The sequence below is a fragment of the Hipposideros armiger genome, unplaced genomic scaffold (genome assembly GCF_001890085.2).
Source record: "Hipposideros armiger isolate ML-2016 unplaced genomic scaffold, ASM189008v1 scaffold_226, whole genome shotgun sequence".
NCBI lineage: Eukaryota > Metazoa > Chordata > Mammalia > Chiroptera > Hipposideridae > Hipposideros > Hipposideros armiger.
Window position 1 is genome coordinate 277,111 of NW_017731576.1, and position 11,700 is coordinate 288,810.

Consider the following 11,700-nt stretch of genomic DNA (forward strand, 5'->3'; position numbering starts at 1 on the left):
AAGGTATAATTGTGATACATTAAACTGCACATCAAGGGTACAATTTGATGAGTTTTGACATACATACACACCCATTAAGCCATCTCCACAATCAAGACAATTAACATTTCTCATACCTCCAGAAGTGCCCTGGTGTCCCTTTATCACCTTTCCCCCACCCCATACTCCAGGACTCCACAGGTCTGCTTTCCATTGCTTTTGATTAGCTTCTGTATATATTTTAAGGGAGAGCTGACAGATTGGGTGCGGGCTGTGAGAGAAAGAGAGGGGTGCCGCCATGATCTTGGCCCAAGAACTGGAAGGCTGGAGTCGCCATCATTTGTGATAAGAGTGGAGCAAAGCTGGGGGAAGCTTCCAGAGCTCATCTTTGGACATGTGTACAAGCTGTCAAGTAGTCCCCATGTGGGAGGGAATTGGTGGCAGTTGGCTATAGGAGTGTGGCGTTTCAGAGAGTCTAGGCTGGAGACATGCAGAGAAGGACTGAAAGCCAGGGACGGCCAGATCTCCAAGGAGCAAGTGGAAGTGATGGCCCAGCCCTGGTTCTCCAACACTAAGAGGTCATTAGGGTCGGCTCTCTAGAAAATGCACTCTCTTTCCCAAGCCTGCTCCTCTTTAGGGGTCAGGCCTCCCTCAGCCTTGGAAGAGAGCCCACTGAGGTCAGAGCTGTATTGTTCCATCTACGTTTGCACAGCGCCTGGTCCCTGGTGAGAGCTTGGTACATGCTTGTTGAACTACGGGTCTGGGAAGGGCAAGAAAAACTCTCCCCACCTCTGCAAAGTTCACAGGAAGCTGCTTCTGCTTTTCTCCCCAGATCCATGAGTCACAGGAGCCGGGTTTGCTAGCCTTTACCATCAGCGGGAGGGCAATTAATTACCCAAACAGTGATGATGCTTCCCACTGGTCTGAAGGGCTCCCTTCCCCTGACCCTTTCCTTTGGCCTGCAATTCTGCAGAAAAAAAGCAAAAAGCCAAATGACATTCCATTCACCTTTCAAAAGCATTCCTTCAGCTGACCTCCCAACAATCCCATCATTTAGGTCTTACTGCCCTCACTTTACAGGTGAGGAAAGTGGGGCTCCAGAGAGAAGGTGAGATCTGAGCCAAACGCTACCTGAATCCACTGCTGCTTCCCCATGAGGAGGGAGTTCTAGTTTAAGGGGGGGGACCCCTTGGTGAAGCTGCACAAAGCCTTGAGGAAATTTACCTTTCGCTGTCCTTGCTGGGTGGGCACTGTCCCCTCCACAGGTCTCTCTTCTCCCGGCCAACATAATACATTTTTTTTTTTTTTTTAGCTGAGCCATCCCGCCACCTGTTGGCAGCTCACGGCTGCTCAGCTCGGGCTGACTCGAACCGCAACATAATACATTTTGTCCCATTTGAACCATTGCCCCTCTGATCTCCTTGCCCAGCACCACCCTTGGCACCCCATCCTGGCCTGCCCTCTCAGTGTGAGCCCCCTGCCCTGTCCCAAATGACCTTCTCTGGATCATGCACGCCCCCTCCCACCCCAGATGTGTCCAGGGCCTCACTGCAGGACCTCTGGAAACCCCAGTCCTGCTAGAACATTCAACTTACCCAGTGACACAGTTGGGCAGCTCCTACTGTGCCTGGCCTGACACGCAAGCCGCAGGCACTGTTCTAACCTTCCTGTGGCTGGAGAAGGGAGGTCAACGGGTCAACCTCAGGCCATTAACCACGACCATGAGGAGCACTCTGGAGGAAAAGGCCGGGGCAGGTGAGAGAGGGACCAGCCACACCAGGGTCCACAAAACCATCCCAGGGAAGTGAGGGGATAACCGGGGCTGAAGGATGAGTAGGAATTGGCAAGAGGGAGACGTGAGGAGAGTGGTACAGAGGCTGTAAGGGACAGAGAAGGCCTGTGTGCCTCAAGGGGAGACCAGGGAGAATGACAGGGTGTCCAGAGAGGAAGGCAGGGCTAAGAGCTGTATGTCTTGTCCCCCAGCAGAGAAACAGGCCCTTCCCCGGCCAGCTCAAAGGCTGAGGCCCAGGCACAGGGAGCGGGCAGTGGTCTGGGGCCCCGTACCCCCCTTGGTGAGGAAAACTCCCCGGTCAGTTCCCACTCAGCAGAGGTCAAACAGCTCCAAGAGTTGTGCCTGGCAGAGAGGAGGCTGCTAGGCCCCACACCCTGTCCACTGATAACTCCCAGTGGAGCCGGGAGGAGGCCCAGGCCTTCCGTCTGCTGTGAGGCGGAAAGGCCAGCCCTGGAAAGTGCTGACCTCTGCCTCCTGCGAGGCCCAGGAGCTAACACGCACTCTTTCCAGCACCAAAGCCCTGCTGAAGGCAAGGGTGGGCGCCGCCCAGCGCTGGGAAGGCCACACAAGAGTGTCCACTTCCCTTAGGATGGTTCCCAGGAGGGCTTTGGTTCTCCCCTGAATCTCCTTTATCCTTCCCTAATGAGGAGAGGAAGGGCCCTGAGGCCTGGGTCAGCTCACGCTGTCACCGGGGAAGTGCTCACTCAGCGCTTCCTGGGCAGGTACCTGTGAAAGCCCTTGAAGCTGGGGACCCTGGAGCGCCTTTCAGGAAATTTCACAGCTAGTTTTGGAAACCACTCCAGTCACAAAAAGCAGAGCACATGTGGCCTGCCATCAGAGGGAAGTCGCCCTGCTGGAAGGGGTGGGGGCTGTGAGGAAAGCTGCAAAGCAGAGGCTGGGTGTGGGGAAGGCACTGACCTCAGAGGGAGCCCATCCTCAAGCCCGACACTTGCCCTCTCCAAGCCTCAGTGGCCTCGTCTGTACAAGGGAAGTCACAGCTGCTCTGCCAATTCCCAAGGAGAGGTCTGAGATTGTGGGAAGCTGTAAGGTGCTTTGCATACATGAGGCGAGACTCATCTGTCTCATCCTGGGGGAGAGATAAGGCGGTAAGCTGGGGTTATCTGCTGCCTGAGGGGACCCACAGCACGAGGTGTCAGGCAAGGTCTGAAGACCTTCTCTGCATCCTCAATTGTGAAATACAGGGCCCTGGGTTCTTTCCTCCTGATAGACTGAGCTCTGAACTCCCCTGTCAGACCAAGGTTTGGGCTTGCCCTGGGGCTGGTGGTTCATATTTGGAGTCCTCCAGAAGCTTCCATGGGACCAGTGAATGCACGCACATATCCTGGGAGTTCAGAGACTCTCCAGGGTGGGGAACACACAAGGACCTTGCTTCAGGACCCTGGAGGTGGGCATGTGGGAGTTAGGGTCAGGCTGGGGTATGGAGTGAGGCAGGGGTCCCTCCCACAGTCCTCTACAAGCCGTGTGCCTCCGAGAGGTCTTCCTGGGGTCAGTGAGCTCTCCAGGGCGTGGATCACATTTCATTCCTCTCAGAACCCATGGTGTGCTGCAGAGCAGGGCCTCTGCAAGTCTGCTGGGACATGAACAGAACCAACTCCTGGTAAACTCTCAAGTCTCCTCTACCTTTGTCTCTCAGCACCTGGCACAGCACCTGCACATAGTCGGTGCTCAATAAATGTCTGGCAACTGACTATTGGCTTCCCAAATGAACCCTGCCCTGCAGTCACTGTGGACTATTTGGACTTTCCCAATCATTCCTCTCTTCTAGCCTCCCAGCCCTTGGTTTTTCTGCGGGGGAGTCTTCCCAGGCCCCTCGTCACCAGCTGACGTGTTAAGCTTTCTTCATGGACCTCCTTTCCTGGGACGCCTTCTCTGACTGGCCATACCCCAACACAGCACCACTCTAGTCGCAGACCTCTAAGGACTTTCCTTGGTCCTGCACAAGAATTCCTGACCCTCAACCCTCATCCACATACCCTGACCCCCAACCCATTCCCCAGCCCATCCCTGGATCCCAACACCTCACATAGTGTCTGTCCAGATATATAGTAGTCAGCAGTTTACAAAGATGTGTAGACACACATATGTGCTCTCGTGGTCGTGCCAGGGCACACACACTCACGCATGTGCATACATGGCCACGCTCATCCACACACTTGCTCTTTTTCAGGAGACACCAGCACAGATGGTAAAGCTGAAAGGCCCTGGACAAGTCCCCTTCCTGCATCAGGAAGCGGGTGATGGTTTTAGAGAGCACAGAGCTGATGGTTGGGACGCCTGGGTAGTGACTTTAGGAAAGTCACCCCACTGAGTCTCAGAGTCCCTATCTGCGAAATGAGTAGCTGGACCCCATTATTGCAAGGTCTCTCTTGACACCAAGATCTGACACGTGGAAAGTGGTCAGTTGCATCACAAAAAAACGAGATCCCTCCAAGTGATGGTGGTGAAGGAGGATAGAAAGGTGCTCGGGGCGCCCATGAACTCTAGGCTCAAGTGGGCGTGTCCCAGCTCCCGCCGAGAAGTGCCCCAGGAGCTGAGGACAAGGCCAGTGGGTAGTTGTCAGTCCCCTGGCCAGGCCTCTGCCATGTTTTGCTAAGTCTATTACCAAGCCCCATGGGTGTGGTGGGTGTTGGCCTGTGGTCAGCTGCCCCACCGCACTTGAGGCATATTTCCCAGGAGGAAACTCTGGAATTGCCTCCCAATTTCGGAGGAAGGAGAACAAATTGATTCCAGTGAAGAACTCTTTTTTTCTGGAACATTAAAGCCAGCTGTTGTTTCTGCAGCCTGTGGGCCCACCACCCCCAGGGTGCCTGGCAGCCCCCACTCTTGGGAACTGGGAACGTTGCTCTCCTTCGTCCTTTCATCTCACCACCACCCTCTCAGTTCTAACCAGCAGCGCTTCCACTGGGATTCTCCACCTTGAACTTGCGCCTGGGAATTTCTGGAAGCATCGGATGGTGCAAACAGATTGTTTTCATTATGATTATTCTGGGTTTAACCTGCTGGCCCTGCGTCAAGATTATGGGGTTCTTTCTTAGAAGTGCATGGAGAAAGAGTCCTTTGTTTTCCTTCTGTTCACCCCCTAAATCAGTCTTATTTTTCTTCTCTCCTGTTCTGGATCCCCAGTCCTTTGTGTGCCCTTCCCGCCTCCTCCGAGCTTTGTCTGTTGAATCTCAGGGTCCTTGGGGCAGCAGCTCAGTGCCATGGCCCTGCCCTCCTGCTCGGCCGGCACTGGCATCAATTCCTGGCCTCACTATGGCCGCTTCCTAACGTGAAACCAGCATCGCTGAACCTGCCTCCCAAAAGGTTTAGGGGACCTGCCAACATGTGGTTGGCATGTTTTTAATATGAAGACTTTCCTGTTCTTCAAAATTGTAGTAAAAACAACACACCCACACAAATGTGTTACAGACAAATTTAGTACACTGCAAACTACCAACCCATTAATGTGGGCTGCGGCATTAACCTGCTTTTAGTGCAGACCTTAGAGTGAGGCTTCTAGTTAATTAAATGTAGTCCTAAGGGTGTCAGGAGAGCTGATCAAAAATCGAAAACAAAACAAACAAACAAAAACCCACTCTTGCCAACTGCAAGTACTGCTCCACATGAAATAGAATTTTCTTAATATTGTACAATCAAAATAGATGGCACGAGTTCTCAACTGGGGAGATTTTGATCCCCAAGGGACACCTGACAATGTCTGGAGACATTTTTAGTTTTCTCTACTAAGTGGAATGTTACTAACTGCATCTAGTAGGTAGACATCAGGAATGCTGCTAAACATCCTACACTGCCCAGGACAGGTCTCCAAGTACAAAGTGCCTGGCCCCAAATGCTGCTAGTGCCAAGGTTGAGAAACCCTGATATGTAGGAAGGCCTTGGATGCTGAGGTCAGCATAAGGCTGACTGACTTCCCTAACCCCAGATTTCAAGTGGTTATATTGATCAAAACTGCCTTCTTATTCTCATCAATTGGCTTCATAAGTAAACACCACAAATAAGAATGCATCAAATAAAGTTACGCTTAATAAAACACTGTTTATGTGGGGTTCCAGGTTCTTTAAAAACAAAAATCTGTAGCTAAGAAAGTCTGTGCTCAGCTAGCCTTGTTGCTGCTTACTGTGCTTTCACAGCCTGATTCTCCAGTTCCTGCCTGTCCCTCTTGGCTGCAGAAGAGACACAGCCCCCTCAGGGTGAGCCTTCCTTGTGTCTGGGAGAACGGGGCTTATCAAGCCAATAGGAGGTGACCTCCATGGGAGCAGGGGTTTGGTCTGCTTTGTGCCTGGCACAAAGTACGTGCTCATTAAATATACATTGAATGAAAGTGATACATTCCCAATATCCTCCAGGCACTGAGGTTCTCTCTGACCCCTTCGGGGGGCAGGAAGGTGGATTGGGCTGTCCTGGAAGCCCCTGCCCGGAGCTGCCCTGCTACTCTCGGCCCTGTTGTTCACATCATACCTGAGAAAGTCCTGAACACCTGTTCACAGGAGACTGGCTCCTTCGAAGGAGCCTGTGGATATCACAGGCAGACCTCCCTTCTCCAAGGTCTTTGGTTGGGGAGTGTCAGTCTGGGCACCACCCAGCATAGTCCTCAAGTCCATCATCCATCTTTAAAAGCTCCTCCCACGCACTCATCCTCATTGGGTGGGCACTGGGCTGGTGCTCAGAAGCACATTTATCCATGGCTCCTAATACTAAGGAATGTTTCCAAAGTGCTGTCCCCTCCCAGGGCACAGGACAAGACCTAGGTGGGTCATCGACAGAACCCACCTGTGCCTGCTGCAGCCTCACCTGGGTGACCCAGGTGTAGGGCTGCCATGCTGAGTGTAGCAGCCTCCACTTCCCCACCCTCAGTGATCCATGTTCTTTGTCCACTTGAGCCTCACCAGGCCCCTACAGTGTGCCAGGCCCCATGCTAGGCCCGTGAACATGACAGTCAATAGCACTCATGGTATCCCCCACTCAAGTTCACAGTTAACCATTGTAGGGGAGAGTTTTATAAGGTCTAAGCCCCAGAAGGCAGGTGTCTTAGCCCAATAATGTTAGCATCTCAGGAGAAGTCACTTCTTCACGCTGTCCCATGGAGGGAACACTATAGAACAATGACTGGGCCGGGACATTGGTCAGGGTGGTGGGCTTAGCACGTGGTCTTTGCTCTGCTGGGCCATTAGCTCCCTGAATGCAGGGTTTGCCTCGTTCATCGTTGAACCCCCAGAGCTGACGAGCATGTGTTGGCAAGGCTTCTATGCCGTGGTGCCAAGACGGCCAATGCCCCCTCACTGGGTGCTGGCACTCTGCTCCACTCAAGGGCAGAAATCACCACAGAGTCCCTCCCGTTGGGCCACACTGGCTTCCACCCTGGCCCCACCACTCCCAGACTGTGTGACCTCAGGCACAGTGCCTAATCCAGCCAAGCCTAGATTTCCTCAGCTGTAAGAGGGCAACGATAACATCACCTACCTCACTTGGCAGTTGGAGAATTAGATGGTATCATCCATGCCAAGTGCTTAGAACAGAGTCAGGCACACAGGAAGCCCTCGATAAATGGTAGCCACCGTCACCATTATGTTCCTGCAGAGCCTGCAGATCGGGACCGGCCACGGGAGGACACCTACTTGCCTTCCAGTTACCGGGTCCTTGTCTTCCGTCATCGTCCAGAGCCCTGACATGGCTTCTGAGAGGAGATGGGAGCACCCCACCATGCAGTGGTCAGCCTGTTGGGAAGCACGGCTAAGTGGCCAGAATAAAGCCTTAAGAGCACAATGTCCAGAGACGCAGACACTTGAGGATCTGCCTGCTCCCCAAACTCACAGATGCAGAGACCCGCAAAGGGTCTCCCGCTTCCTCACGGAAAGCCAGAGTCCCGCCTGGGAGCATGGAGGAGCTCTAGGCTCAGCCCTGACCCCTGACTTCCCCTTGCAGAAGCTATTCAACTTGCAGAGACTCTGTGGGAAGGGAGAGGGGATGTCTCAGCCAGCACATCCAAAGGGAAAGGGCACTGTTTACATTTCAGAGGGCTCTATTGTTTCAAAGGATGCAGTGTGGACGTTTCCCACAACAATGGTGGGATGTCAGAATTCCTCACATCTTGCAGTTGAGGCTGGCTGGCTGGGCTGTTTGTTTACAACGAAAGCAATCACTTGCCAAAGTAGCCATGTGCAGAGTCTAAAAAGTACCTTCCAGTATCAAATTTGAGCATTTTGGTCTAACTATGACAACTGAGTTTACTTGCTACGGATGGTGTTCCTGCAAAGACTGGAGCAGGCTTCATCAGACAGTTGGGGTGACAAGAGCAGCCCTGCGGGCACCCTACCCTATCTGGAACCTCACACAGCAGCCGCACTGCACGCTGGGTCCCAGGTGGGAGCCAGACTTTGGTCAAGCCTTTGTCTCTAACCACCACCAAGATATGGGCGTTAACCTAGGGTCTGTCCTTGACATCTCAGTACCTGCGACTCCCACAGCCTCCCTGTCTCTACCTTCCAGGAAGAGTAAAAAATCTTGGGGCTCTACTGGGTGTCTTTCTTTCTCACACCCCACATCTCACCCATTACGACCTCCTGCTGGCTCTTCCTTCAGTATCTATCCAGAATCAGACTCCCTCCTGTCACCTCCCAGGCCGCCACCCCGACCCAAGAACCACCTCCTCCTACCTGGGTCGTTGCCGTGGCCTCCTCACTGGTCTCCCAGATTCTGCCTTCACTCCTCTACAGTCTGTTCTCTACACAGCTGCAGAACAGTAATTTTAAAATGTAAGTCTGATGTCACTCTTCTAGAATGTTCCAGAGGTCCGAGGACCCTTCCCAGCTCATATGGAGTAAAATCCAAAGTCCTTTCTGTGGCCTGTACACTCTGCCGCCCGCTCCCCCCCCCACCCTCACCTTGGACCTCATCTCTTGCCGCTGTCCCCTCATTCACGCCTCCTAAGCTCACTGGGCCCTTGCTCTCCCCTGAAGGCCCTCAGCACAGCACAGCTGCTCCCTCTGCCCCCAGGCTCTGCTCCCACACAGTCTCCCTCACTTTCTTTGGTGCCTGCTCAGGTATCTCCTCACCAGAGGCCTTCCCCGACCATTCTGACAAATTGCCTGTGTCCACCCCACTGCACACCTTAGTCTCCTTTATTGGCATCACAGCATTGCTGACACATTAGCTATATGCTTATTGCTCATTTGTTTATTGTTGATCTCCCTTCCTGGCACATCAGTTCCCCAGGCCTGGACATGGTGTTGTTCACAGCTCTGTCCCCAGTGCCCAGCAGTCCAGGGAAGGACCTCGATTAATACTTGTTGCATAAGTGATGACTGAGTGAATGCCACGAGGGCACCCCAGCCAGCCATGATTCCTCTCCTCTGCCCAAGAGTTGACAGGGTTGAGCCAGCACCTGTGCGTGGCAGGGAGGAGAAAGAGCCCACGTGCATGGTGGGGACTTGTGGGCCAACCCTGTGCCTGTCTCCAGCTGCCTCTTCCACAGGAGTTTAGAGAGATTAGCCAGGAGATAGCAAGAAAAAGCAATTACCTGCCGAGGTTTCCCAGTTCAAAGAGTGGCTCACCATGGAAAGACCACAGATCCACAGGTGAGGCCACAGACTTGTCCTAGCCCTCTGATTCCAGGTGCCGTGGGAGCCATCAGGCCCGGGTGGGGTCACTGTTCGACAGCCCTGTGAGAGACAGAGCAATGTCTTCAGTGGCCTTTGGTTGGTCGTGCTGGTCAGGGAAGGCATTCTAGAGGAGAGCCAGAAAGCGTGTTCACAACTTCAACAAGTGGTGAACTTGGGAGGATTTTCCAGGGAGGAGAAACAAAACACAACAAAAAACAAGAAATTTGTTTCCTGAGCAAAGGCTGGGAATCTGGGAAAAATCACCTAAACTGGCTAAAGTGGAGGATTTATGCTGGGGACCAGATGATGACCAGATGCTTCGCGAGCACCTACTGTCTGCCTGCCAGGCCCTGTGTTCGGCGCCAGGAGACGAATGAGGCCTGATATTCCCCACCCTATCACACCCCGCACAATGGGTGTCAGGAATACGTGTGCAGCTAGTGTCACACACACATTTGTGCACATACACACATGCACTGTTACACACACACACACACACACACACACACACACACACAGAAGACGTTCTTGAATAAAGTAGCTCAATGTTTATCCAAACAGAAAGCCAGCAGGGGTGCTAGAGGATCCACCAGGCTGCACCAGCTCCTGTCCCGCAGGCCCAAGGAGGCCAGCCTCCCACCTGGAAGCAAAACCTAAGGGCGTTCTTGTTCCTTCCAACAAAGCACCCAACTACTTCCTCCCATCAGAAACACTGAGACTCTAAGATATGTTGTTAGAGAGGACAGCATGTTTGCAGGTGGATTCCAGTTGTGATTTTAAAAGGAGCTATAATAATGGATGCAGGTTCCCTCTGAAAGGAAACAAAGATGCTGGCAGCATGGTTGGGGGACAGGAGTGGGATAGAGTCTTTGTTTATACTGTGTTTTATTACACAGTTTGAATTTATCAGGCTTATGTACTACTTAATCAAATTAAGAAATTATTTTTTAAAAATTTTTTTAATTCCCAGGCTGGGAGAAGTCAAGCTGCTTCACGAGCAAGTCCCTAAGCATAGTGGCCCACAGACCTTCTCCACTATGAGATGTGCCCAAATGCTGTGGCCCCAGCCACACTATGGGCTCCAGCTGGAAGGCACGTGGGAGCCCTGGGAGCCCAGGGCCTGGAGAGCCAGGCTGCATCTGAGACACTTCCAGAGCTGCAGCTGGAGTGGGCTGAAGTCCAGATGTTTACTCAGCCCTCACATGACTCACATGTTGGGGAATCGAGTCCCAGGAGAAGACATCCCATTGACCAGTCTGGTACCCACCTCGGTTATGTCAGGGTGATACTGGGAAGGGTCTGGTCTGGGAGTGGGCACCTTGCCCAGACCTGGGGCCACCCTTACCAGGGCTATTCACAGTGGGGAAGTTTCATTCACTTCACTGGGTGGTGGCAGGTACCAGGACACCACAACTGGCCAAACATCCCCCATAATAAGGATAATGGACCACAATGCACTTGAAACTCAGGGGAGAAATGGCATGGGGAATGGTTAAATCAAAGGACGCATGGGAGTGAATAACCCGCCACACGCAACTGCATGCGTTTCCCATGGACATGGTGTCCTGTGAGAAAGGAGTCCCAGGTCTTGAAGGACCTTTAAGCTCTGAACAGGAAGTTACAATATCAGAGGCAATGAACAAGATTTGGTTGTCTGACTCATGTTGGAAGCCCACCGGGTGCCTGGGTGCCATGCCCTGAGGCTGTTCCTCCGCCCTGAGCAGAAACAAGAGCTGAAGGCAGATCATGCTCCTGGGGCAGCTTGGCCGCCCGAGAAGTCAGAGGTGGGTCGTTGGATCCCAGCACATTCCTGAACTTTCTAGCTGAGCGGCCTACTTCTTGGCAATCTTGAGGTGCCCAGCAGTATAAAAGGACATTTTTATTTCATTAAAATGTTGAAATAATTGGAACTAAGTGACACAGATCTGATCTGGCCTGAAAATTCCTGCTGTGAGTCCGGAATATCAGGCTGCCAAATACCAGTGTTCTCATTAGGTTGGGCATATTAAACAATGACATACCAGTGAATAGGGATGACTAAATACGGTTGTGTGGGCTTTTTATTATATTAAAATCCATAGCTTGACTCAGACACAGACAACAGTTTAGTGGTTACCAGAGGGTGAGGGGTGAGGGAGGATGGTAGAAGAGGGTAAAGGAGGTCAAATGTACACATTTTAAGACATGTTATCTACGTATTACTTTTCAAAGTTGAATTGAATTGCCGTAGCAACGTGTAGTATGACGTTCACTCGAAAGATGGTGTTAATCAAATGAATGCTAGCGTCATTCATGGTATTAAAATTTTAA

General features: G+C 52.3%; 1 long non-coding RNA gene across 1 annotated transcript; it reads right to left on the minus strand.

Annotated features, from left to right (window-relative positions):
• Window positions 1-2,300: 2,300 nt before the first annotated feature.
• LOC109389232 (uncharacterized) lies at window positions 2,301-9,503 on the minus strand. Its single transcript, XR_002125364.1, has 4 exons — window positions 9,309-9,503; window positions 8,446-8,521; window positions 7,408-7,506; window positions 2,301-2,858 (listed from the first exon to the last, which is right to left on the minus strand). It is a non-coding gene; the product is annotated as an uncharacterized LOC109389232 (long non-coding RNA).
• Between the last annotated feature and the right edge of the window lie 2,197 nt (window positions 9,504-11,700).